The 26,801-nt window shown below is 38.7% G+C and overlaps 18 non-coding genes across 18 annotated transcripts; all 18 read right to left on the reverse strand.

Annotated features, from left to right (window-relative positions):
• Positions 1 to 361: 361 nt before the first annotated feature.
• Positions 362 to 443, reverse strand: TRNAL-AAG (transfer RNA leucine (anticodon AAG)). The gene has a single exon. It is a non-coding gene; the product is annotated as a tRNA-Leu (tRNA).
• A 402-nt stretch (positions 444 to 845) lies between these two features.
• Positions 846 to 927, reverse strand: TRNAL-AAG (transfer RNA leucine (anticodon AAG)). The gene has a single exon. It is a non-coding gene; the product is annotated as a tRNA-Leu (tRNA).
• A 1,046-nt stretch (positions 928 to 1,973) lies between these two features.
• Positions 1,974 to 2,055, reverse strand: TRNAL-AAG (transfer RNA leucine (anticodon AAG)). The gene has a single exon. It is a non-coding gene; the product is annotated as a tRNA-Leu (tRNA).
• Positions 2,056 to 2,457: 402 nt separating this feature from the next.
• TRNAL-AAG (transfer RNA leucine (anticodon AAG)) lies at positions 2,458 to 2,539 on the reverse strand. The gene has a single exon. It is a non-coding gene; the product is annotated as a tRNA-Leu (tRNA).
• Positions 2,540 to 3,585: 1,046 nt separating this feature from the next.
• TRNAL-AAG (transfer RNA leucine (anticodon AAG)) lies at positions 3,586 to 3,667 on the reverse strand. The gene has a single exon. It is a non-coding gene; the product is annotated as a tRNA-Leu (tRNA).
• Positions 3,668 to 4,069: 402 nt separating this feature from the next.
• On the reverse strand, positions 4,070 to 4,151 carry TRNAL-AAG (transfer RNA leucine (anticodon AAG)). Its single transcript has one exon. It is a non-coding gene; the product is annotated as a tRNA-Leu (tRNA).
• A 1,045-nt stretch (positions 4,152 to 5,196) lies between these two features.
• Positions 5,197 to 5,278, reverse strand: TRNAL-UAG (transfer RNA leucine (anticodon UAG)). The gene has a single exon. It is a non-coding gene; the product is annotated as a tRNA-Leu (tRNA).
• A 6,689-nt stretch (positions 5,279 to 11,967) lies between these two features.
• Positions 11,968 to 12,049, reverse strand: TRNAL-AAG (transfer RNA leucine (anticodon AAG)). Its single transcript has one exon. It is a non-coding gene; the product is annotated as a tRNA-Leu (tRNA).
• A 402-nt stretch (positions 12,050 to 12,451) lies between these two features.
• Positions 12,452 to 12,533, reverse strand: TRNAL-AAG (transfer RNA leucine (anticodon AAG)). Its single transcript has one exon. It is a non-coding gene; the product is annotated as a tRNA-Leu (tRNA).
• Positions 12,534 to 13,579: 1,046 nt separating this feature from the next.
• Positions 13,580 to 13,661, reverse strand: TRNAL-AAG (transfer RNA leucine (anticodon AAG)). Its single transcript has one exon. It is a non-coding gene; the product is annotated as a tRNA-Leu (tRNA).
• A 402-nt stretch (positions 13,662 to 14,063) lies between these two features.
• Positions 14,064 to 14,145, reverse strand: TRNAL-AAG (transfer RNA leucine (anticodon AAG)). The gene has a single exon. It is a non-coding gene; the product is annotated as a tRNA-Leu (tRNA).
• A 1,046-nt stretch (positions 14,146 to 15,191) lies between these two features.
• TRNAL-AAG (transfer RNA leucine (anticodon AAG)) lies at positions 15,192 to 15,273 on the reverse strand. Its single transcript has one exon. It is a non-coding gene; the product is annotated as a tRNA-Leu (tRNA).
• A 402-nt stretch (positions 15,274 to 15,675) lies between these two features.
• TRNAL-AAG (transfer RNA leucine (anticodon AAG)) lies at positions 15,676 to 15,757 on the reverse strand. The gene has a single exon. It is a non-coding gene; the product is annotated as a tRNA-Leu (tRNA).
• A 1,045-nt stretch (positions 15,758 to 16,802) lies between these two features.
• On the reverse strand, positions 16,803 to 16,884 carry TRNAL-UAG (transfer RNA leucine (anticodon UAG)). Its single transcript has one exon. It is a non-coding gene; the product is annotated as a tRNA-Leu (tRNA).
• A 5,608-nt stretch (positions 16,885 to 22,492) lies between these two features.
• Positions 22,493 to 22,574, reverse strand: TRNAL-AAG (transfer RNA leucine (anticodon AAG)). The gene has a single exon. It is a non-coding gene; the product is annotated as a tRNA-Leu (tRNA).
• A 1,047-nt stretch (positions 22,575 to 23,621) lies between these two features.
• On the reverse strand, positions 23,622 to 23,703 carry TRNAL-AAG (transfer RNA leucine (anticodon AAG)). The gene has a single exon. It is a non-coding gene; the product is annotated as a tRNA-Leu (tRNA).
• Positions 23,704 to 24,105: 402 nt separating this feature from the next.
• TRNAL-AAG (transfer RNA leucine (anticodon AAG)) lies at positions 24,106 to 24,187 on the reverse strand. Its single transcript has one exon. It is a non-coding gene; the product is annotated as a tRNA-Leu (tRNA).
• A 1,048-nt stretch (positions 24,188 to 25,235) lies between these two features.
• Positions 25,236 to 25,317, reverse strand: TRNAL-UAG (transfer RNA leucine (anticodon UAG)). Its single transcript has one exon. It is a non-coding gene; the product is annotated as a tRNA-Leu (tRNA).
• Positions 25,318 to 26,801: the final 1,484 nt, after the last annotated feature.

Consider the following 26,801-nt stretch of genomic DNA (forward strand, 5'->3'; position numbering starts at 1 on the left):
AGGGGCAGATCTCACCTCAGTCATCTAAATGAGATCTTTGCCCTGTTTACTTTGTAGAGAGTCCTATCTGTTGCCACTGTTGCTGTCAAAAGGTCCTCCACAGCCAGGAGTTATGAGCTGTGGCACATTGTCAGAATCCAGTGGAAAAGTGCATGTAAAGGTCTTAAGCCATTGTAAGCACTTTTTTTTCTAAACTGTATTCCTTTGTAGCGGTGAAAGAAAGTGTGGTGCTGGGAAAGCCTCATTCATGTTGTTGTGCAAGCTGATGGAGGAAAAGAGAAGTATTTGAGCTTTCTTGTTGTTGATGAAGGGACGTAGTAGATCCACAAGAGGCCTGCGAGGCAAGATAGAAGTTGTAGACTGGCAGTGGTGGGATTTGAACCCACGCCTCCGAGGAGACTGGAGCCTTAATCCAGCGCCTTAGACCGCTCGGCCACACTACCTTGCCGATATCGATCTTTTGTGTGCTTTTAAAATGAGGTGTGTATGAGTGGAATGTTAAGTGGTTCATTATTGTGCCATCAACAAGTAATCAACTGGGGACATGCTGCATGTATGCACCTATTCTCAAAACCGCAGAAAGAGAAAACACTTGACAGTACTGGCTTTGGTTCTATGCCTCTGATGACAGCACCTAGGAAAGTGCAGGTAAAGCACTCTATGCCACAGCAGAATCAATGGATTAGTCTTCTCAAATGTAACCTTTTCTGACCAAGATAAGCTCCTCAAGTGGCCCTGATGTATAAGCTTGGACAAGTATTTGAGCAAGTGTTAAAGCCAGAGGAGCTGAGGCCTTATCTTTCCTACATAGTATATCCTTGTCAAGCAAGCGAGAAGGTAAAGGCTGGCAGTGGTTGGATTTGAACCCACGCCTCCAAGGAGACTGGAGCCTTAATCCAGCGCCTTAGACCACTCGGCCACACTACCCTGCGGATGTCTACTCTTGCGTGCTTTAAGACACGTATTTCAAGAGTCAAAGGTTAAGCGGTTAATTACTGTGCCATCAACAGGTTATCATCTGGGGATATGCTGCATGCTGGCAGCCATTCTCAGTTCCATAAGGAAGAACGCATAACAATACTGACTTGTGTTCCATTGCTCTGATACCACTGAGTGCAGCACCTACTGTCCGATCGCTTTTCCGATCAATTTTCCAATCGAAAATCAGATCGGATATGCATTAAATTATCTATTGAACCAACTATCTGCCAAAAAATCTCATGGTGTATTCCCATCATGAGACCCTGGAGGAAGCCTTCAAATAATTTTTGCATCTCAAGGAAACCGACCTTACTGGGGCAAGTGGGGAAAATGCCAGGGAACCCCTGAAAAGTCCTGAAGGAAGCTTGGGCTTCCAGGGAACCCTGGTTGAGAAAACCTGCTTTGGCCTAGCGTACAATAAAAGACATCCTCTCGAACCCCTAACTGCCCACGTAGTTAATGTATCAGCTTTTATGCAAAAGTAATGTCACCTGTCTAAAAAAAGCACAATTGTCCACTTACGTACAATGTACAATGTAGCCCGTAGCACTGGAATAGATGCTATTGCACGTATACCTAAAATCCCATTCACCTACAATTGAGAGGAAACATTTGCCTACTATTGGGTAATAGGGGCAGATCTCACCTCAGTCATCTAAATGAGATCTTTGCCCTGTTTACTTTGTAGAGAGTCCTATCTGTTGCCACTGTTGCTGTCAAAAGGTCCTCCACAGCCAGGAGTTATGAGCTGTGGCACATTGTCAGAATCCAGTGGAAAAGTGCATGTAAAGGTCTTAAGCCATTGTAAGCACTTTTTTTTCTAAACTGTATTCCTTTGTAGCGGTGAAAGAAAGTGTGGTGCTGGGAAAGCCTCATTCATGTTGTTGTGCAAGCTGATGGAGGAAAAGAGAAGTATTTGAGCTTTCTTGTTGTTGATGAAGGGACGTAGTAGATCCACAAGAGGCCTGCGAGGCAAGATAGAAGTTGTAGACTGGCAGTGGTGGGATTTGAACCCACGCCTCCGAGGAGACTGGAGCCTTAATCCAGCGCCTTAGACCGCTCGGCCACACTACCTTGCCGATATCGATCTTTTGTGTGCTTTTAAAATGAGGTGTGTATGAGTGGAATGTTAAGTGGTTCATTATTGTGCCATCAACAAGTAATCAACTGGGGACATGCTGCATGTATGCACCTATTCTCAAAACCGCAGAAAGAGAAAACACTTGACAGTACTGGCTTTGGTTCTATGCCTCTGATGACAGCACCTAGGAAAGTGCAGGTAAAGCACTCTATGCCACAGCAGAATCAATGGATTAGTCTTCTCAAATGTAACCTTTTCTGACCAAGATAAGCTCCTCAAGTGGCCCTGATGTATAAGCTTGGACAAGTATTTGAGCAAGTGTTAAAGCCAGAGGAGCTGAGGCCTTATCTTTCCTACATAGTATATCCTTGTCAAGCAAGCGAGAAGTTAAAGGCTGGCAGTGGTGGGATTTGAACCCACGCCTCCAAGGAGACTGGAGCCTTAATCCAGCGCCTTAGACCACTCGGCCACACTACCCTGCGGATGTCTACTCTTGCGTGCTTTAAGACACGTTTTTCAAGAGTCAAAGGTTAAGCGGTTAATTACTGTGCCATCAACAGGTTATCATCTGGGGATATGCTGCATGCTGGCAGCCATTCTCAGTTCCATAAGGAAGAACGCATAACAATACTGACTTGTGTTCCATTGCTCTGATACCACTGAGTGCAGCACCTACTGTCCGATCGCTTTTCCGATCAATTTTCCAATCGAAAATCAGATCGGATATGCATTAAATTATCTATTGAACCAACTATCTGCCAAAAAATCTCATGGTGTATTCCCATCATGAGACCCTGGAGGAAGCCTTCAAATAATTTTTGCATCTCAAGGAAACCGACCTTACTGGGGCAAGTGGGGAAAATGCCAGGGAACCCCTGAAAAGTCCTGAAGGAAGCTTGGGCTTCCAGGGAACCCTGGTTGAGAAAACCTGCTTTGGCCTAGCGTACAATAAAAGACATCCTCTCGAACCCCTAACTGCCCACGTAGTTAATGTATCAGCTTTTATGCAAAAGTAATGTCACCTGTCTAAAAAAAGCACAATTGTCCACTTACGTACAATGTACAATGTAGCCCGTAGCACTGGAATAGATGCTATTGCACGTATACCTAAAATCCCATTCACCTACAATTGAGAGGAAACATTTGCCTACTATTGGGTAATAGGGGCAGATCTCACCTCAGTCATCTAAATGAGATCTTTGCCCTGTTTACTTTGTAGAGAGTCCTATCTGTTGCCACTGTTGCTGTCAAAAGGTCCTCCACAGCCAGGAGTTATGAGCTGTGGCACATTGTCAGAATCCAGTGGAAAAGTGCATGTAAAGGTCTTAAGCCATTGTAAGCACTTTTTTTTCTAAACTGTATTCCTTTGTAGCGGTGAAAGAAAGTGTGGTGCTGGGAAAGCCTCATTCATGTTGTTGTGCAAGCTGATGGAGGAAAAGAGAAGTATTTGAGCTTTCTTGTTGTTGATGAAGGGACGTAGTAGATCCACAAGAGGCCTGCGAGGCAAGATAGAAGTTGTAGACTGGCAGTGGTGGGATTTGAACCCACGCCTCCGAGGAGACTGGAGCCTTAATCCAGCGCCTTAGACCGCTCGGCCACACTACCTTGCCGATATCGATCTTTTGTGTGCTTTTAAAATGAGGTGTGTATGAGTGGAATGTTAAGTGGTTCATTATTGTGCCATCAACAAGTAATCAACTGGGGACATGCTGCATGTATGCACCTATTCTCAAAACCGCAGAAAGAGAAAACACTTGACAGTACTGGCTTTGGTTCTATGCCTCTGATGACAGCACCTAGGAAAGTGCAGGTAAAGCACTCTATGCCACAGCAGAATCAATGGATTAGTCTTCTCAAATGTAACCTTTTCTGACCAAGATAAGCTCCTCAAGTGGCCCTGATGTATAAGCTTGGACAAGTATTTGAGCAAGTGTTAAAGCCAGAGGAGCTGAGGCCTTATCTTTCCTACATAGTATATCCTTGTCAAGCAAGCGAGAAGTTAAAGGCTGGCAGTGGTGGGATTTGAACCCACGCCTCCGAGGAGACTGGAGCCTTAATCCAGCGCCTTAGACCACTCGGCCACACTACCCTGCGGATGTCTACTCTTGCGTGCTTTAAGACACGTTTTTCAAGAGTCAAAGGTTAAGCGGTTAATTACTGTGCCATCAACAGGTTATCATCTGGGGATATGCTGCATGCTGGCAGCCATTCTCAGTTCCATAAGGAAGAACGCATAACAATACTGACTTGTGTTCCATTGCTCTGATACCACTGAGTGCAGCACCTACTGTCCGATCGCTTTTCCGATCAATTTTCCGATCGAAAATCAGATCGGATATGCATTAAATTATCTATTGAACCAACTATCTGCCAAAAAATCTCATGGTGTATTCCCATCATGAGACCCTGGAGGAAGCCTTCAAATAATTTTTGCATCTCAAGGAAACCGACCTTACTGGGGCAAGTGGGGAAAATGCCAGGGAACCCCTGAAAAGTCCTGAAGGAAGCTTGGGCTTCCAGGGAACCCTGGTTGAGAAAACCTGCTTTGGCCTAGCGTACAATAAAAGACATCCTCTCGAACCCCTAACTGCCCACGTAGTTAATGTATCAGCTTTTATGCAAAAGTAATGTCACCTGTCTAAAAAAAGCACAATTGTCCACTTACGTACAATGTACAATGTAGCCCGTAGCACTGGAATAGATGCTATTGCACGTATACCTAAAATCCCATTCACCTACAATTGAGAGGAAACATTTGCCTACTATTGGGTAATAGGGGCAGATCTCACCTCAGTCATCTAAATGAGATCTTTGCCCTGTTTACTTTGTAGAGAGTCCTATCTGTTGCCACTGTTGCTGTCAAAAGGTCCTCCACAGCCAGGAGTTATGAGCTGTGGCACATTGTCAGAATCCAGTGGAAAAGTGCATGTAAAGGTCTTAAGCCATTGTAAGCACTTTTTTTCTAAACTGTATTCCTTTGTAGCGGTGAAAGAAAGTGTGGTGCTGGGAAAGCCTCATTCATGTTGTTGTGCAAGCTGATGGAGGAAAAGAGAAGTATTTGAGCTTTTTTGTTGTTGATGAAGGGATGTAGGAGATCCACAACAGACCTGCGAGGCAAGATAGAAGTTGTAGACTGGCAGTGGTGGGATTTGAACCCACGCCTCCAAAGAGACTGGAGCCTAAATCCAGCGCCTTAGACCGCTCGGCCACACTACCTTCTTGATATCAATTCTTTGTGTGCTTTTAAAATGAGGTGTGTATGAGTGGAATGTTGAGTGGTTGATATTTGTGCCATCAACAAGTAATCAACTGGGGACATGCTGCATGTATGCACCTATTCTCATTACCGCGGAAAGAGAAAACACTTGACAGTACTGGCTTTCCACTTTTTCACCATTTTTCACTTTGTTCACCTTCTTCACTTTTTTCACCATTTTTTTTACTTTTTCACCATTTTTCACGTTTTTCACCATTTTTCCACTTTTTCACTTTTTTCACTTTATTCACCTTTTTTCAATTTTTCACCATTTTTCACGTTTTTCACCTTTGTTCACTTTTTAAACCATTTTCACTTTTTCACCATTTTTCACGTTTTTTAACCTTTTTTCACTTTTTTCACCATTTTTCACTTTTTCACCATTTTTCACTTTTTTCACCATTTTTCACGGTTTTCACCTTTTTTCACTTTTTTCACCATTTTTCACTTTTTCACCATTTTTCACGTTTTTCACCTTTTTCACTTTTTTCACCATTTTTCACTTTTTTCACCATTTTTCACGGTTTTCACCTTTTTTCACTTTTTTCACCATTTTTCACTTTTTCACCAATTTTCAAGTTTTTCACCTTTTTTCACTTTTTTCACCATTTTTCACGGTTTTCACATTTTTTCACTTTTTTCAGCGTTTTTCACTTTTTTCACCATTTTTCACGTTTTCACCATTTTTCACCATTTTTAACTTTTTCACCTTTTCACTTTTTTCACCGTTTTTCACCTTTTTTCACTTTTTTCACCGTTTTTCACCTTTTTTCCACTTTTTCACCATTTTTCAACTTTTTTCACTTTTTAATCCATTTTTCACTTTTTCACCTTTTTTCACTTTTTTCACCATTTTTCACTTTTTCACCATTTTTCACGTTTTTCACCTTTTTTCACTTTTTTCACCATTTTTCACTTTTTTCTCCATTTTTCACGGTTTTCACCATTTTTCATTTTTTTCACCGTTTTTCACCTTTTTTCACCTTTTTCACGTTTTTTCACTTTTTCACCATTTTTCATTTTTTTTCACCGTTTTTCACTTTTTTCACCTTTTTCACCTTTTTTCAGCTTTATTCACGTTTTCACTTTTTTCACCTTTTTTCACCATTTTTCACTTTTTCACCATTTTTCACCTTTTTCACCTTTTTTCACCATTTTTCACTTTTTCACCATTTTTCACCTTTTTTCACTTTTTTCACCATTTTTTTAACTTTTTCACCATTTTTCACAGTTTTCACCATTTTTCACTTTATTCTCGTTTTTCACCTTTTTTCACCTTTTTAACCTTTTTTCACTTTTTCACCATTTTTCATTTTTTTCCACCGTTTTTCACTTTTTTCACCTTTTTCACGTTTTTCACCTTTTTTCACTTTTTTCACCATTTTTCACTTTTTTCACCATTTTTCACTTTTTCACCATTTTTCACGTTTTTCACCTTTTTTTACTTTTTTCACCATTTTTCACTTTTTCACCATTTTTCACGTTTTTCACCTTTTTTCACCATTTTAACCGTTTTTCACTTTTTTCACCATTTTTCACTTTTTCACCATTTTTCACGTTTTTCACCTTTTTTCACCATTTTAACCGTTTTTCACTTTTTCACCATTTTTCACGGTTTTCACCATTTTTCACTTTTTTAACCATTTTTCACTTTTTTAACCATTTTTCACTTTTTCACCATTTTTCACGGTTTTTCACTTTTTTCACCATTTTTCACTTTTTCACCATTTTTCACGTTTTTCACCATTTTTCACTTTATTCACGTTTTCACCTTTTTTCACCTTTTTCACCATTTTCATTTTTTTTCACCGTTTTTAACTTTTTTTCACCGTTTTTCACTTTTTTCACCTTTTTCACCTTTTTCACCTTTTTCACCTTTTTTCACCTTTTTTCACTTTTTCACTTTTTTCACCTTTTTTCACCATTTTTCACTTTTTCACCTTTTTCCACTTTTTTCACCATTTTTCACTTTTTCACCATTTTTCACGGTTTTCACCTTTTTTCACTTTTTTAACCGTTTTTCACTTTTTCACCATTTTTCACGGTTTTCACTATTTTTCACTTTTTTAACCATTTTTCACTTTTTCACTTTATTCACGTTTTTCACCTTTTTTCACCTTTTTCACCTTTTTTCACTTTTTCACCATTTTTAATTTTTTTTCACCGTTTTTCACTTTTTTCACCTTTTTCACCTTTTTCACCTTTTTTCACCGTTTTTCACTTTTTTCACCTTTTTCACCTTTTTTCACCTTTATTCACGTTTTCACTTTTTTCACCTTTTTTCACCATTTTTCACTTTTTCACCATTTTTCACGTTTTTCACCTTTTTTCACTTTTTTCACCATTTTTCACTTTTTCACCATTTTTCACGTTTTTCACCTTTTTCACTTTTTTCACCATTTTTCACTTTTTTCACCATTTTCCACGGTGTTCACCTTTTTTCACTTTTTTCACCATTTTTCACTTTTTCACCATTTTTCACCATTTTTCACGTTTTTCACCTTTTTCACCATTTTTCACTTTTTCACCAATTTTCACGTTTTTCACCTTTTTTCACTTTTTTCACCTTTTTCACTTTTTTCAGCGTTTTTCACTTTTTTCACCATTTTTCACGGTTTCACCATTTTTCACCATTTTTAACTTTTTCACCATTTTTCACTTTTTTCACCGTTTTTCACCTTTTTTCACTTATTTCACCGTTTTTCACCTCTTTTCCACTTTTTCACTTTTTTTCAACTTTTTTCACTTTTTAATCCATTTTTCACTTTTTCACCTTTTTTCACTTTTTTAACCGTTTTTCACTTTTTCACCATTTTTCACGGTTTTCACTATTTTTCACTTTTTTAACCATTTTTCACTTTTTCACCATTTTTCACGTTTTTCACCTTTTTTCACTTTTTTCACCATTTTTCACTTTTTTCAACATTTTTCACGGTTTTCACCATTTTTCACTTTATTCACGTTTTTCACTTTTTTCACCTTTTTCACCTTTTTCACCTTTTTTCACCGTTTTTCACTTTTTTCACCTTTTTCACCTTTTTTCACCTTTATTCACGTTTTCACTTTTTTCACCTTTTTTCACCATTTTTCACTTTTTCACCATTTTTCACGTTTTTCACCTTTTTTCACTTTTTCACCATTTTTAATTTTTTTTCACCGTTTTTCACTTTTTTTCACCTTTTTCACCTTTTTTCACCGTTTTTCACTTTTTTCACCTTTTTCACCTTTTTTCACCTTTATTCACGTTTTCACTTTTTTCACCTTTTTTCACCATTTTTCACTTTTTCACCATTTTTCACGTTTTTCACCTTTTTTCACCATTTTTCACTTTTTCACCATTTTTCACGTTTTTCACCTTTTTTCACTTTTTTCACCATTTTTCACTTTTTCACCATTTTTCACGTTTTTCACCTTTTTCACTTTTTTCACCATTTTTCACTTTTTCACCAATTTTCACGTTTTTCACCTTTTTTCACTTTTTTCACTTTTTTCACCGTTTTTCACTTTTTTCACCATTTTTCACGGTTTCACCATTTTTCACCATTTTTAACTTTTTCACCATTTTTCACTTTTTTCACCGTTTTTCACCTTTTTTCACTTATTTCACCGTTTTTCACCTCTTTTCCACTTTTTCACTTTTTTTCAACTTTTTTCACTTTTTAATCCATTTTTCACTTTTTCACCTTTTTTCACTTTTTTAACCGTTTTTCACTTTTTCACCATTTTTCACGGTTTTCACTATTTTTCACTTTTTTAACCATTTTTCACTTTTTCACCATTTTTCACGTTTTTCACCTTTTTTCACTTTTTTCACCATTTTTCACTTTTTTCAACATTTTTCACGGTTTTCACCATTTTTCACTTTATTCACGTTTTTCACTTTTTTCACCTTTTTCACCTTTTTTCACCGTTTTTCACTTTTTTCACCTTTTTCACCTTTTTTCACCTTTATTCACGTTTTCACTTTTTTCACCTTTTTTCACCATTTTTCACTTTTTCACCATTTTTCACGTTTTTCACCTTTTTTCACTTTTTTCACCATTTTTCACTTTTTCACCATTTTTCACGTTTTTCACCTTTTTCACTTTTTTCACCATTTTTCACTTTTTTCACCATTTTCCACGGTGTTCACCTTTTTTCACTTTTTTCACCATTTTTCACTTTTTCACCATTTTTCACGTTTTTCACCTTTTTCACTTTTTTCACCATTTTTCACTTTTTCACCAATTTTCACGTTTTTCACCTTTTTTCACTTTTTTCACCTTTTTCACTTTTTTCAGCGTTTTTCACTTTTTTCACCATTTTTCACGGTTTCACCATTTTTCACCATTTTTAACTTTTTCACCATTTTTCACTTTTTTCACCGTTTTTCACCTTTTTTCACTTTTTTCACCGTTTTTCACCTCTTTTCCACTTTTTCACCATTTTTCAACTGTTTTCACTTTTTAATCCATTTTTCACTTTTTCACCTTTTTTCACTTTTTTCACCATTTTTCACTTTTTCACCATTTTTCACGTTTTTCACCTTTTTTCATTTTTTTCACCATTTTTCACTTTTTTCTCCATTTGTCACGGTTTTCACCATTTTTCATTTTTTTCACCGTTTTTCACCTTTTTTCACCTTTTACACGTTTTTTCACTTTTTCACCATTTTTCATTTTTTTTCACCGTTTTTCACTTTTTTCACCTTTTTCACCTTTTTTCACCTTTATTCACTTTTTCACTTTTTTCACCTTTTTTCACCATTTTTCACTTTTTCACCATTTTTCACGTTTTTCACCTTTTTTCACCATTTTTCACTTTTTCACCATTTTTCACGTTTTTCACCTTTTTTCACTTTTTTCACCATTTTTCACTTTTTCACCATTTTTCACGGTTTTCACATTTTTTCACTTTTTTTAACCGTTTTTCACTTTTTCACCATTTTTCACGGTTTTCACCATTTTTCACTTTTATAACCATTTTTCACTTTTTCACCATTTTTAACGTTTTTCACCTTTTTTCACTTTTTTCACCATTTTTCACTTTTTCACCATTTTTCACGTTTTTCACCTTTTTTCACTTTTTTCACCATTTTCACTTTTTCACCATTTTTCACCTTTTTCACTTTTTTCACCATTTTTTACTTTTTCACCATTTTTCACGTTTTTCACCATTTTTCCACTTTTTCACTTTTTTTCACTTTTTAAACCATTTTTCACTTTTCACCATTTTTCACGTTTTTCACCTTTTTTCACTTTTTTCACCATTTTTCACGTTTTTCACCTTTTTTCACTTTTTTCACCATTTTTCACTTTTTTAACCATTTTTCACTTTTTCACCATTTTTCACGTTTTTCACCTTTTTTCACTTTTTCACCATTTTTCACTTTTTTCACCTTTTTTCACTTTTTTCACCATTTTTCACTTTTTCACCATTTTTCACGGTTTTCACCTTTTTTCACCATTTTAACCGTTTTTCACTTTTTCACCATTTTTCACGGTTTTCACCATTTTTCACTTTTTTAACCATTTTTCACTTTTTTAACCATTTTTCACTTTTTCACCATTTTTCACGTTTTTTCACTTTTTTCACCATTTTTCACTTTTTCACCATTTTTCACTTTTTTCACCATTTTTCACTTTTTTCACCTTTTTTCATTTTTTTCACCATTTTAACACGGTTAATTACTGTGCCATCAACATGTTTATCATTTGGGGATATGCTGCATGTTGGCAGCCATTCTCAGTTCCATAAGGAAGAACGCAAAACAGTACTGACTTTTGTTCCATTGCTCTGATACCACTGAGTGCAGCACCTACTGTCCGATCGCTTTTCCGATCGATTTTCTGATCGAAAATCAGATCGGATATGCATTAAATTATCTATCGAACCAACTATCTGCCAAAAAATCTCATGGTGTATTCCCATCATGAGACCCTGGAGGAAGCCTTCAAATAATTTTTGCATCTCAAGGAAACCGACCTTACTGGGGCAAGTGGGGAAAATGCCAGGGAACCCCTGAAAAGTCCTGAAGGAAGCTTGGGCTTCCAGGGAACCCTGGTTGAGAAAACCTGCTTTGGCCTAGCGTACAATAAAAGACATCCTCTCGAACCCCTAACTGCCCACGTAGTTAATGTATCAGCTTTTATGCAAAAGTAATGTCACCTGTCTAAAAAAAATCACAATTGTCCACTTACGTACAATGTACAATGTAGCCCGTAGCACTGGAATAGATGCTATTGCACGTATACCTAAAATCCAATTCACCTACAATTGAGAGGAAACATTTGCCTACTATTGGGTAATAGGGGCAGCTCTCACCTCAGTCATCTAAATGAGATCTTTGCCCTGTTTACTTTGTAGAAAGTCCTATCTGTTGCCACTGTTGCTGTCAAAAGGTCCTCCACAGCCAGGAGTTATGAGCTGTGGCACATTGTCAGAATCCAGTGGAAAAGTGCATGTAAAGGTCTTAAGCCATTGTAAGCACTTTTTTTTCTAAACTGTATTCCTTTGTAGCGGTGAAAGAAAGTGTGGTGCTGGGAAAGCCTCATTCATGTTGTTGTGCAAGCTGATGGAGGAAAAGAGAAGTATTTGAGCTTTTTTGTTGTTGATGAAGGGACGTAGTAGATCCACAAGAGGCCTGCGAGGCAAGATAGAAGTTGTAGACTGGCAGTGGTGGGATTTAAACCCATGCCTCCGAGGAGTCTGGAGCCTTTATCCAGCGCCTTAGACCGCTCGGCCACACTACCTTGCCGATATCGATCTTTTGTGTGCTTTTAAAATGAGGTGTGTATGAGTGGAATGTTAAGTGGTTCATTATTGTGCCATCAACAAGTAATCAACTGGGGACATGCTGCATGTATGCACCTATTCTCAAAACCGCAGAAAGAGAAAACACTTGACAGTACTGGCTTTGGTTCTATGCCTCTGATGACAGCACCTAGGAAAGTGCAGGTAAAGCACTCTATGCCACAGCAGAATCAATGGATTAGTCTTCTCAAATGTAACCTTTTCTGACCAAGATAAGCTCCTCAAGTGGCCCTGATGTATAAGCTTGGACAAGTATTTGAGCAAGTGTTAAAGCCAGAGGAGCTGAGGCCTTATCTTTCCTACATAGTATATCCTTGTCAAGCAAGCGAGAAGTTAAAGGCTGGCAGTGGTGGGATTTGAACCCACACCTCCAAGGAGACTGGAGCCTTAATCCAGCGCCTTAGACCGCTCGGCCACACTACCCTGCGGATATCTGCTCTTGCGTGCTTTAAGACACGTTTTTCAAGAGTCAATGGTTAAGCGGTTAATTACTGTGCCATCAACAGGTTATCATCTGGGGATATGCTGCATGCTGGCAGCCATTCTCAGTTCCATAAGGAAGAACGCATAACAGTACTGACTTGTGTTCCATTTCTCTGATACCACTGAGTGCAGCACCTACTGTCCGATCGCTTTTCCGATCAATTTTCCAATCGAAAATCAGATCGGATATGCATTAAATTATCTATTGAACCAACTATCTGCCAAAAAATCTCATGGTGTATTCCCATCATGAGACCCTGGAGGAAGCCTTCAAATAATTTTTGCATCTCAAGGAAACCGACCTTACTGGGGCAAGTGGGGAAAATGCCAGGGAACCCCTGAAAAGTCCTGAAGGAAGCTTGGGCTTCCAGGGAACCCTGGTTGAGAAAACCTGCTTTGGCCTAGCGTACAATAAAAGACATCCTCTCGAACCCCTAACTGCCCACGTAGTTAATGTATCAGCTTTTATGCAAAAGTAATGTCACCTGTCTAAAAAAAGCACAATTGTCCACTTACGTACAATGTACAATGTAGCCCGTAGCACTGGAATAGATGCTATTGCACGTATACCTAAAATCCCATTCACCTACAATTGAGAGGAAACATTTGCCTACTATTGGGTAATAGGGGCAGATCTCACCTCAGTCATCTAAATGAGATCTTTGCCCTGTTTACTTTGTAGAGAGTCCTATCTGTTGCCACTGTTGCTGTCAAAAGGTCCTCCACAGCCAGGAGTTATGAGCTGTGGCACATTGTCAGAATCCAGTGGAAAAGTGCATGTAAAGGTCTTAAGCCATTGTAAGCACTTTTTTTTCTAAACTGTATTCCTTTGTAGCGGTGAAAGAAAGTGTGGTGCTGGGAAAGCCTCATTCATGTTGTTGTGCAAGCTGATGGAGGAAAAGAGAAGTATTTGAGCTTTCTTGTTGTTGATGAAGGGACGTAGTAGATCCACAAGAGGCCTGCGAGGCAAGATAGAAGTTGTAGACTGGCAGTGGTGGGATTTGAACCCACGCCTCCGAGGAGACTGGAGCCTTAATCCAGCGCCTTAGACCGCTCGGCCACACTACCTTGCCGATATCGATCTTTTGTGTGCTTTTAAAATGAGGTGTGTATGAGTGGAATGTTAAGTGGTTCATTATTGTGCCATCAACAAGTAATCAACTGGGGACATGCTGCATGTATGCACCTATTCTCAAAACCGCAGAAAGAGAAAACACTTGACAGTACTGGCTTTGGTTCTATGCCTCTGATGACAGCACCTAGGAAAGTGCAGGTAAAGCACTCTATGCCACAGCAGAATCAATGGATTAGTCTTCTCAAATGTAACCTTTTCTGACCAAGATAAGCTCCTCAAGTGGCCCTGATGTATAAGCTTGGACAAGTATTTGAGCAAGTGTTAAAGCCAGAGGAGCTGAGGCCTTATCTTTCCTACATAGTATATCCTTGTCAAGCAAGCGAGAAGTTAAAGGCTGGCAGTGGTGGGATTTGAACCCACGCCTCCAAGGAGACTGGAGCCTTAATCCAGCGCCTTAGACCACTCGGCCACACTACCCTGCGGATGTCTACTCTTGCGTGCTTTAAGACACGTATTTCAAGAGTCAAAGGTTAAGCGGTTAATTACTGTGCCATCAACAGGTTATCATCTGGGGATATGCTGCATGCTGGCAGCCATTCTCAGTTCCATAAGGAAGAACGCATAACAATACTGACTTGTGTTCCATTGCTCTGATACCACTGAGTGCAGCACCTACTGTCCGATCGCTTTTCCGATCAATTTTCCAATCGAAAATCAGATCGGATATGCATTAAATTATCTATTGAACCAACTATCTGCCAAAAAATCTCATGGTGTATTCCCATCATGAGACCCTGGAGGAAGCCTTCAAATAATTTTTGCATCTCAAGGAAACCGACCTTACTGGGGCAAGTGGGGAAAATGCCAGGGAACCCCTGAAAAGTCCTGAAGGAAGCTTGGGCTTCCAGGGAACCCTGGTTGAGAAAACCTGCTTTGGCCTAGCGTACAATAAAAGACATCCTCTCGAACCCCTAACTGCCCACGTAGTTAATGTATCAGCTTTTATGCAAAAGTAATGTCACCTGTCTAAAAAAAGCACAATTGTCCACTTACGTACAATGTACAATGTAGCCCGTAGCACTGGAATAGATGCTATTGCACGTATACCTAAAATCCCATTCACCTACAATTGAGAGGAAACATTTGCCTACTATTGGGTAATAGGGGCAGATCTCACCTCAGTCATCTAAATGAGATCTTTGCCCTGTTTACTTTGTAGAGAGTCCTATCTGTTGCCACTGTTGCTGTCAAAAGGTCCTCCACAGCCAGGAGTTATGAGCTGTGGCACATTGTCAGAATCCAGTGGAAAAGTGCATGTAAAGGTCTTAAGCCATTGTAAGCACTTTTTTTTCTAAACTGTATTCCTTTGTAGCGGTGAAAGAAAGTGTGGTGCTGGGAAAGCCTCATTCATGTTGTTGTGCAAGCTGATGGAGGAAAAGAGAAGTATTTGAGCTTTCTTGTTGTTGATGAAGGGACGTAGTAGATCCACAAGAGGCCTGCGAGGCAAGATAGAAGTTGTAGACTGGCAGTGGTGGGATTTGAACCCACGCCTCCGAGGAGACTGGAGCCTTAATCCAGCGCCTTAGACCGCTCGGCCACACTACCTTGCCGATATCGATCTTTTGTGTGCTTTTAAAATGAGGTGTGTATGAGTGGAATGTTAAGTGGTTCATTATTGTGCCATCAACAAGTAATCAACTGGGGACATGCTGCATGTATGCACCTATTCTCAAAACCGCAGAAAGAGAAAACACTTGACAGTACTGGCTTTGGTTCTATGCCTCTGATGACAGCACCTAGGAAAGTGCAGGTAAAGCACTCTATGCCACAGCAGAATCAATGGATTAGTCTTCTCAAATGTAACCTTTTCTGACCAAGATAAGCTCCTCAAGTGGCCCTGATGTATAAGCTTGGACAAGTATTTGAGCAAGTGTTAAAGCCAGAGGAGCTGAGGCCTTATCTTTCCTACATAGTATATCCTTGTCAAGCAAGCGAGAAGTTAAAGGCTGGCAGTGGTGGGATTTGAACCCACGCCTCCAAGGAGACTGGAGCCTTAATCCAGCGCCTTAGACCACTCGGCCACACTACCCTGCGGATGTCTACTCTTGCGTGCTTTAAGACACGTTTTTCAAGAGTCAAAGGTTAAGCGGTTAATTACTGTGCCATCAACAGGTTATCATCTGGGGATATGCTGCATGCTGGCAGCCATTCTCAGTTCCATAAGGAAGAACGCATAACAATACTGACTTGTGTTCCATTGCTCTGATACCACTGAGTGCAGCACCTACTGTCCGATCGCTTTTCCGATCAATTTTCCGATCGAAAATCAGATCGGATATGCATTAAATTATCTATTGAACCAACTATCTGCCAAAAAATCTCATGGTGTATTCCCATCATGAGACCCTGGAGGAAGCCTTCAAATAATTTTTGCATCTCAAGGAAACCGACCTTACTGGGGCAAGTGGGGAAAATGCCAGGGAACCCCTGAAAAGTCCTGAAGGAAGCTTGGGCTTCCAGGGAACCCTGGTTGAGAAAACCTGCTTTGGCCTAGCGTACAATAAAAGACATCCTCTCGAACCCCTAACTGCCCACGTAGTTAATGTATCAGCTTTTATGCAAAAGTAATGTCACCTGTCTAAAAAAAGCACAATTGTCCACTTACGTACAATGTACAATGTAGCCCGTAGCACTGGAATAGATGCTATTGCACGTATACCTAAAATCCCATTCACCTACAATTGAGAGGAAACATTTGCCTACTATTGGGTAATAGGGGCAGATCTCACCTCAGTCATCTAAATGAGATCTTTGCCCTGTTTACTTTGTAGAGAGTCCTATCTGTTGCCACTGTTGCTGTCAAAAGGTCCTCCACAGCCAGGAGTTATGAGCTGTGGCACATTGTCAGAATCCAGTGGAAAAGTGCATGTAAAGGTCTTAAGCCATTGTAAGCACTTTTTTTCTAAACTGTATTCCTTTGTAGCGGTGAAAGAAAGTGTGGTGCTGGGAAAGCCTCATTCATGTTGTTGTGCAAGCTGATGGAGGAAAAGAGAAGTATTTGAGCTTTTTTGTTGTTGATGAAGGGATGTAGGAGATCCACAACAGACCTGCGAGGCAAGATAGAAGTTGTAGACTGGCAGTGGTGGGATTTGAACCCACGCCTCCAAAGAGACTGGAGCCTAAATCCAGCGCCTTAGACCGCTCGGCCACACTACCTTCTTGATATCAATTCTTTGTGTGCTTTTAAAATGAGGTGTGTATGAGTGGAATGTTGAGTGGTTGATATTTGTGCCATCAACAAGTAATCAACTGGGGACATGCTGCATGTATGCACCTATTCTCATTACCGCGGAAAGAGAAAACACTTGACAGTACTGGCTTTCCACTTTTTCACCATTTTTCACTTTGTTCACCTTCTTCACTTTTTTCACCATTTTTTTTACTTTTTCACCATTTTTCACGTTTTTCACCATTTTTCCACTTTTTCACTTTTTTTACTTTATTCACCTTTTTTCAATTTTTCCCCATTTTTCACGTTTTTCACCTTTGTTCACTTTTTAAACCATTTTCACTTTTTCACCATTTTTCACGTTTTTTAACCTTTTTTCACTTTTTTCACCATTTTTCACTTTTTCACCATTTTTCACTTTTTTCACCATTTTTCACGGTTTTCACCTTTTTTCACTTTTTTCACCATTTTTCACTTTTTCACCATTTTTCACGTTTTTCACCTTTTTCACTTTTTTCACCATTTTTCACTTTTTTCACCATTTTTCACGGTTTTCACCTTTTTTCACTTTTTTCACCATTTTTCACTTTTTCACCAATTTTCAAGTTTTTCACCTTTTTTCACTTTTTTCACCATTTTTCACGGTTTTCACATTTTTTCACTTTTTTCAGCGTTTTTCACTTTTTTCACCATTTTTCACGTTTTCACCATTTTTCACCATTTTTAACTTTTTCACCTTTTCACTTTTTTCACCGTTTTTCACCTTTTTTCACTTTTTTCACCGTTTTTCACCTTTTTTCCACTTTTTCACCATTTTTCAACTTTTTTCACTTTTTAATCCATTTTTCACTTTTTCACCTTTTTTCACTTTTTTCACCATTTTTCACTTTTTCACCATTTTTCACGTTTTTCACCTTTTTTCACTTTTTTCACCATTTTTCACTTTTTTCTCCATTTTTCACGGTTTTCACCATTTTTCATTTTTTTCACCGTTTTTCACCTTTTTTCACCTTTTTCACGTTTTTTCACTTTTTCACCATTTTTCATTTTTTTTCACCGTTTTTCACTTTTTTCACCTTTTTCACCTTTTTTCAGCTTTATTCACGTTTTCACTTTTTTCACCTTTTTTCACCATTTTTCACTTTTTCACCATTTTTCACCTTTTTCACCTTTTTTCACCATTTTTCACTTTTTCACCATTTTTCACCTTTTTTCACTTTTTTCACCATTTTTTTAACTTTTTCACCATTTTTCACAGTTTTCACCATTTTTCACTTTATTCTCGTTTTTCACCTTTTTTCACCTTTTTAACCTTTTTTCACTTTTTCACCATTTTTCATTTTTTTCCACCGTTTTTCACTTTTTTCACCTTTTTCACGTTTTTCACCTTTTTTCACTTTTTTCACCATTTTTCACTTTTTTCACCATTTTTCACTTTTTCACCATTTTTCACGTTTTTCACCTTTTTTTACTTTTTTCACCATTTTTCACTTTTTCACCATTTTTCACGTTTTTCACCTTTTTTCACCATTTTAACCGTTTTTCACTTTTTTCACCATTTTTCACTTTTTCACCATTTTTCACGTTTTTCACCTTTTTTCACCATTTTAACCGTTTTTCACTTTTTCACCATTTTTCACGGTTTTCACCATTTTTCACTTTTTTAACCATTTTTCACTTTTTTAACCATTTTTCACTTTTTCACCATTTTTCACGGTTTTTCACTTTTTTCACCATTTTTCACTTTTTCACCATTTTTCACGTTTTTCACCATTTTTCACTTTATTCACGTTTTCACCTTTTTTCACCTTTTTCACCATTTTCATTTTTTTTCACCGTTTTTCACTTTTTTTCACCGTTTTTCACTTTTTTCAGCTTTTTCACCTTTTTCACCTTTTTCACCTTTTTTCACCTTTTTTCACTTTTTCACTTTTTTCACCTTTTTTCACCATTTTTCACTTTTTCACCATTTTTCACGTTTTTCACCTTTTTCCACTTTTTTCACCATTTTTCACTTTTTCACCATTTTTCACGGTTTTCACCTTTTTTCACTTTTTTCACCATTTTTCACTTTTTTCAACATTTTTCACGGTTTTCACCATTTTTCACTTTATTCACGTTTTTCACCTTTTTTCACCTTTTTCACCTTTTTTCACTTTTTCACCATTTTTAATTTTTTTTCACCGTTTTTCACTTTTTTCACCTTTTTCACCTTTTTCACCTTTTTTCACCGTTTTTCACTTTTTTCACCTTTTTCACCTTTTTTCACCTTTATTCACGTTTTCACTTTTTTCACCTTTTTTCACCATTTTTCACTTTTTCACCATTTTTCACGTTTTTCACCTTTTTTCACCATTTTTCACTTTTTCACCATTTTTCACGTTTTTCACCTTTTTTCACTTTTTTCACCATTTTTCACTTTTTCACCATTTTTCACGTTTTTCACCTTTTTCACTTTTTTCACCATTTTTCACTTTTTTCACCATTTTCCACGGTGTTCACCTTTTTTCACTTTTTTCACCATTTTTCACTTTTTCACCATTTTTCACGTTTTTCACCTTTTTCACTTTTTTCACCATTTTTCACTTTTTCACCAATTTTCACGTTTTTCACCTTTTTTCACTTTTTTCACCTTTTTCACTTTTTTTAGCGTTTTTCACTTTTTTCACCATTTTTTTTACTTTTTCACCATTTTTCACGTTTTTCACCATTTTTCCACTTTTTCACTTTTTTCACTTTATTCACCTTTTTTCAATTTTTCACCATTTTTCACGTTTTTCACCTTTTTTCACTTTTTAAACCATTTTCACTTTTTCACCATTTTTCACGTTTTTTAACCTTTTTTCACTTTTTTCACCATTTTTCACTTTTTCACCATTTTTCACTTTTTTCACCATTTTTCACTTTTTTCACCATTTTTCACGGTTTTCACCTTTTTTCACTTTTTTCACCATTTTTCACTTTTTCACCATTTTTCACGTTTTTCACCTTTTTCACTTTTTTCACCATTTTTCACTTTTTTCACCATTTTTCACGGTTTTCACCTTTTTTCACTTTTTTCACCATTTTTCACTTTTTCACCAATTTTCACGTTTTTCACCTTTTTTCACTTTTTTCACCATTTTTCACGGTTTTCACATTTTTTCACTTTTTTCAGCGTTTTTCACTTTTTTCACCATTTTTCACGTTTTCACCATTTTTCACCATTTTTAACTTTTTCACCATTTTTCACTTTTTTCACCGTTTTTCACCTTTTTTCACTTTTTTCACCGTTTTTCACCTTTTTTCCACTTTTTCACCATTTTTCAACTTTTTTCACTTTTTAATCCATTTTTCACTTTTTCACCTTTTTTCACTTTTTTCACCATTTTTCACTTTTTCACCATTTTTCACGTTTTTCACCTTTTTTCACTTTTTTCACCATTTTTCACTTTTTTCTCCATTTTTCACGGTTTTCACCATTTTTCATTTTTTTCACCGTTTTTCACCTTTTTTCACCTTTTTCACCTTTTTTCAGCTTTATTCACGTTTTCACTTTTTTCACCTTTTTTCACCATTTTTCACTTTTTCACCATTTTTCACGTTTTTCACCTTTTTTCACCATTTTTCACTTTTTCACCATTTTTCACCTTTTTTCACTTTTTTCACCATTTTTCACTTTTTCACCATTTTTCACGTTTTTTCACTTTTTTCACCATTTTTCACTTTTTCACCATTTTTCACGTTTTTCACCATTTTTCACTTTTTCACTTTTTTCACCTTTTTTCACCATTTTTCACTTTTTCACCATTTTTCACGTTTTTCACCTTTTTCCACTTTTTTCACCATTTTTCACTTTTTCACCATTTTTCACGGTTTTCACCTTTTTTCACTTTTTTAACCGTTTTTCACTTTTTCACCATTTTTCACGGTTTTCACCATTTTTCATTTTTTTCACCGTTTTTCACCTTTTTCACCTTTTTCACGTTTTTTCACTTTTTCACCATTTTTCATTTTTTTTCACCGTTTTTCACTTTTTTCACCTTTTTCACCTTTTTTCACCTTTATTCACTTTTTCACTTTTTTCACCTTTTTTCACCATTTTTCACTTTTTCACCATTTTTCACGTCATCGGCCCCAGTTTCCGTGTTGTAATACGAAATTCCGTCTGGATTGGCTGCAGACTGTGTGTGGTGATGCGGATCTCCGGCCGCATTGCACCCACCTCCTTCCATACGCTTGGTCACATCTTCCGCATCCTCCGCATGTTGATGCGGCTTACTGGCCGCATCAGGACTTTTTCCATGCGTCCCCCTGGCTGCGTCATGAACGCCTGTTTCAATGGCGTCATGCGTATGGATGGCCACGTGGGGAACGCTTGCCGCTTTCCCATGCGGCTGATTGGCCGCCTCAGCTCCGCACATCACTTCCGGTAGGCGGGCCGAAAGTTCCTCCGGCGTCTCATCAACAGTGTTTGGCGTCTCGGCGCCATCTTGGCTCATAGGGATAGCGCTGTCGGCGCCATTACGGACCTCCGCACTGGAAACACAGGTAGGCTCTGAGGGACTTTCCCTAAAACTCTGGGCGCACTTCTCACCCCCCGCAGCATCCCCAGACACCACCAGAGGACCGGGTAAAGCCCTACTAGCAGCATCCAGGGGAGCAGGGGGAGATTCTGTGCGGGCACCCGGGGAGGCCATCACAGCCCCATCAACCCCACCGCTAGATAACATAGCAGGGGGCACAGCTTTTTCAGCCTTGGTGCTGGCAGCACTCACCCCACCACCCACTACCACTCCAGGGGCCCCAGCGGCAGCTATACCGCCCGGACCTCCGGCGGCAGGGGAAGCAAGGCAGGCACTACCCACACCCTCCCGGGCACCCACCGCAGAGCTAGGTACTTTATCCCCCTCACCTTTTTCCTTCTTGATCCAGTCAGGCGCCTCCACTGGTGTGCTACTAGATTCCACAACCATGCACTCCTCATCTTCCTCATTATCCTCACTGCTTGTATCGATTTCAGGATCCGGGCCCAGCATTTTGCGGAAACGCCGCCTGTGTTGGTAGTTTTCCGCTAGGGGCCCTCCAATGTACTCCAGGCTGTGTAAGATGTCTTTTTGCATCCTTATCTCTTTCTTTAGCTGGACTAGGTCCTCATTCGTGTGGGACATTTCTTTCCTCCAGGATGCCCCAAACCTGTACTTTATAGTCTTGTACTTTTTTCCTAGGTCTTCCACCAGCTCCATCCTCAATTTTACCTCCCTGAACCAAGTCACCGGATCCACTTGGCCAGGGGCATCCCCCAGGTAAGTTGAAGCAGTAGGGGGGGTATGAGCCGGCAAGGCCCCTGCTAGGCCCAAGCCAAGCAGGGACCTCAAGTTCAAATGGTGCCCAAAAAAGTGCTTCAAAGTCGGCTTCAAGGAAACAGCAAGTACACCCTCTACTGGAAGTCCGGGAGCTAGGTCAAAAGCAACCTTTCTGACCAAGATAAGCTCCTCAAGTGGCCCTGATGTATAAGCTTGGACAAGTATTTGAGCAAGTGTTAAAGCCAGAGGAGCTGAGGCCTTATCTTTCCTACATAGTATATCCTTGTCAAGCAAGCGAGAAGTTAAAGGCTGGCAGTGGTGGGATTTGAACCCACGCCTCCGAGGAGACTGGAGCCTTAATCCAGCGCCTTAGACCGCTCGGCCACACTACCCTGCGGATGTCTACTCTTGCGTGCTTTAAGACACGTTTTTCAAGAGTCAAAGGTTAAGCGGTTAATTACTGTGCCATCAACAGGTTTATCATCTGGGGATATGCTGCATGTTGGCAGCCATTCTCAGTTCCATAAGGAAGAACGCATAACAGTACTGACTTTTGTTCCATTGCTCTGATACCACTGAGTGCAGCACCTACTGTCCGATCGCTTTTCCGATCAATTTTCCGATCGAAAATCAGATCGGATATGCATTAAATTATCTATTGAACCAACTATCTGCCAAAAAATCTCATGGTGTATTCCCATCATGAGACCCTGGAGGAAGCCTTCAAATAATTTTTGCATCTCAAGGAAACCGACCTTACTGGGGCAAGTGGGGAAAATGCCAGGGAACCCCTGAAAAGTCCTGAAGGAAGCTTGGGCTTCCAGGGAACCCTGGTTGAGAAAACCTGCTTTGGCCTAGCGTACAATAAAAGACATCCTCTCGAACCCCTAACTGCCCACGTAGTTAATGTATCAGCTTTTATGCAAAAGTAATGTCACCTGTCTAAAAAAAGCACAATTGTCCACTTACGTACAATGTACAATGTAGCCCGTAGCACTGGAATAGATGCTATTGCACGTATACCTAAAATCCCATTCACCTACAATTGAGAGGAAACATTTGCCTACTATTGGGTAATAGGGGCAGATCTCACCTCAGTCATCTAAATGAGATCTTTGCCCTGTTTACTTTGTAGAGAGTCCTATCTGTTGCCACTGTTGCTGTCAAAAGGTCCTCCACAGCCAGGAGTTATGAGCTGTGGCACATTGTCAGAATCCAGTGGAAAAGTGCATGTAAAGGTCTTAAGCCATTGTAAGCACTTTTTTTTCTAAACTGTATTCCTTTGTAGCGGTGAAAGAAAGTGTGGTGCTGGGAAAGCCTCATTCATGTTGTTGTGCAAGCTGATGGAGGAAAAGAGAAGTATTTGAGCTTTCTTGTTGTTGATGAAGGGACGTAGTAGATCCACAAGAGGCCTGCGAGGCAAGATAGAAATTGTAGACTGGCAGTGGTGGGATTTGAACCCACGCCTTCGAGGAGACTGGAGCCTTAATCCAGCGCCTTAGACCGCTCAGCCACACTACCTTGCCGATATCGATCTTTTGTGTGCTTTTAAAATGAGGTGTGTATGAGTGGAATGTTAAGTGGTTCATTATTGTGCCATCAACAAGTAATCAACTGGGGACATGCTGCATGTATGCACCTATTCTCAATACCGCAGAAAGAGAAAACACTTGACAGTACTGGCTTTGGTTCTATGCCTCTGATGACAGCACCTAGGAAAGTGCAGGTAAAGCACTCTATGCCACAGCAGAATCAATGGATTAGTCTTCTCAAATGTAACCTTTTCTGACCAAGATAAGCTCCTCAAGTGGCCCTGATGTATAAGCTTGGACAAGTATTTGAGCAAGTGTTAAAGCCAGAGGAGCTGAGGCCTTATCTTTCCTACATAGTATATCCTTGTCAAGAAAGCGAGAAGTTAAAGGCTGGCAGTGGTGGGATTTGAACCCACACCTCCAAGGAGACTGGAGCCTTAATCCAGCGCCTTAGACCGCTCGGCCACACTACCCTGCGGATGTCTGCTCTTGCGTGCTTTAAGACACGTTTTTCAAGAGTCAAAGGTTAAGCGGTTAATTACTGTGCCATCAACAGGTTATCATCTGGGGATATGCTGCATGCTGGCAGCCATTCTCAGTTCCATAAGGAAGAACGCATAACAGTACTGACTTGTGTTCCATTTCTCTGATACCACTGAGTGCAGCACCTACTGTCCGATCGCTTTTCCGATCAATTTTCCGATCGAAAATCAGATCGGATATGCATTAAATTATCTATTGAACCAACTATCTGCCAAAAAATCTCATGGTGTATTCCCATCATGAGACCCTGGAGGAAGCCTTCAAATAATTTTTGCATCTCAAGGAAACCGACCTTACTGGGGCAAGTGGGGATAATGCCAGGGAACCCCTGAAAAGTCCTGAAGGAAGCTTGGGCTTCCAGGGAACCCTGGTTGAGAAAACCTGCTTTGGCCTAGCGTACAATAAAAGACATCCTCTCGAACCCCTAACTGCCCACGTAGTTAATGTATCAGCTTTTATGCAAAAGTAATGTCACCTGTCTAAAAAAATCACAATTGTCCACTTACGTACAATGTACAATGTAGCCCGTAGCACTGGAATAGATGCTATTGCACGTATACCTAAAATCCCATTCACCTACAATTGAGAGGAAACATTTGCCTACTATTGGGTAATAGGGGCAGATCTCACCTCAGTCATCTAAATGAGATCTTTGCCCTGTTTACTTTGTAGAGAGTCCTATCTGTTGCCCCTGTTGCTGTCAAAAGGTCCTCCACAGCCAGGAGTTATGAGCTGTGGCACATTGTCAGAATCCAGTGGAAAAGTGCATGTAAAGGTCTTAAGCCATTGTAAGCACTTTTTTTTTCTAAACTGTATTCCTTTGTAGCGGTGAAAGAAAGTGTGGTGCTGGGAAAGCCTCATTCATGTTGTTGTGCAAGCTGATGGAGGAAAAGAGAAGTATTTGAGCTTTTTTTGTTGTTGATGAAGGGACGTAGGAGATCCACAACAGACCTGCGAGGCAAGATAGAAGTTATAGACTGGCAGTGGTGGGATTTGAACCCACGCCTCCAAAGAGACTGGAGCCTAAATCCAGCGCCTTAGACTGCTCGGCCACACTACCTTCTTGATATCAATTTTTTGTGTGCTTTTAAAATGAGGTGTGTATGAGTGGAATGTTGAGTGGTTGATGTGCCATCAACAAGTAATCAACTGGGGACATGCTGCATGTATGCACCTATTCTCATTACCGCGGAAAGAGAAAACACTTGACAGTACTGGCTTTCCACTTTTTCACCATTTTTCACTTTGTTCACCTTCTTCACTTTTTTCACCTTTTTTTCACTTTTTCACCATTTTTCACTTTTTTAACCTTTTTTCACTTTTTTTTACCATTTTTCAGTTTTTCACCATTTTTCACGGTTTTCACCATTTTTCACTTTTTTTCACCGTTTTTCACTTTTTCATTATTTTTCAAGTTTTTCACCATTTTTCACATTTTTTTCACCTTTTTTTCCACTTTTTCACCGTTTTTCATTTTTTTCACCATTTTTCACTTTTTTCACCTTTATCACCTTTTTTCACTTTTTTTCACTTGTTCACTTTTTTTCCATTTTTTTCACCGTTTTTCACTTTTTTCACCATTTTTCACGTTTTTCACCTTTATTCACTTTTTTCACTTTTTTTCACTTGTTCACTTTTTTTTCATTTTTTTCACCGTTTTTCACTTTTTTCACCATTTTTCACGTTTTTCACCTTTATTCACTTTTTTCACCATTTTTCACTTTTTCACCATTTTTCACGTTTTTCACCTTTTTTCACTTTTTTCACCATTTTTCCCTTTTTCACCAATTTTTAATGTTTTCAAATTTTTTCACCTTTTTTCCACTTTTTCACCTTTTTTCGTTTTTTTCACCATTTTTCACTTTTTTCACCTTTATCACCTTTTTTCACCTTTTTTCACTTTTTCACTTTTTTTTCACTTTTTTCGCCGTTTTTCACTTTTTTCACCATTTTTCACGTTTTTCACCTTTTTCACTTTTTTCACCATTTTTCACTTTTTCACCATTTTTCACGTTTTTCACCTTTTTTTCACTTTTTTCACCATTTTTCCCTTTTTCACCAATTTTTAACGTTTTCACATTTTTTCACCTTTTTTCCACTTTTTCACCTTTTTCACTTTTTTTCACCATTTTTCACCGTTTTTCACCTTTTTTCACCTTTTTCACCATTTTTTAACTTTTTCACCATTTTTCACGTTTTTCACCATTTTTCCACTTTTTCACTTTTTTTCACTTTTTTCACCTTTTTTCAATTTTTCACCATTTTTCACGTTTTTCACCTTTTTTCACTTTTTAAACCATTTTCACTTTTTCACCATTTTTTACGTTTTTCACCTTTTTTCACTTTTTTCACCATATTTCACTTTTTCACCATTTTTCACGTTTTTAACCTTTTTTCACTTTTTTCACCATTTTTCATTTTATTCACGTTTTTCACCTTTTTTCACCTTTTTCACCTTTTTTCACTTTTTCACCATTTTCATTTTTTTCACTTTTTTCACCTTTTTCACCTTTTTTCACCTTTTTTAACCTTTTTTCACTTTTT

Source organism: Hyperolius riggenbachi, chromosome 12, assembly GCF_040937935.1.
Source record: "Hyperolius riggenbachi isolate aHypRig1 chromosome 12, aHypRig1.pri, whole genome shotgun sequence".
In the NCBI taxonomy this organism is placed as follows: domain Eukaryota; kingdom Metazoa; phylum Chordata; class Amphibia; order Anura; family Hyperoliidae; genus Hyperolius; species Hyperolius riggenbachi.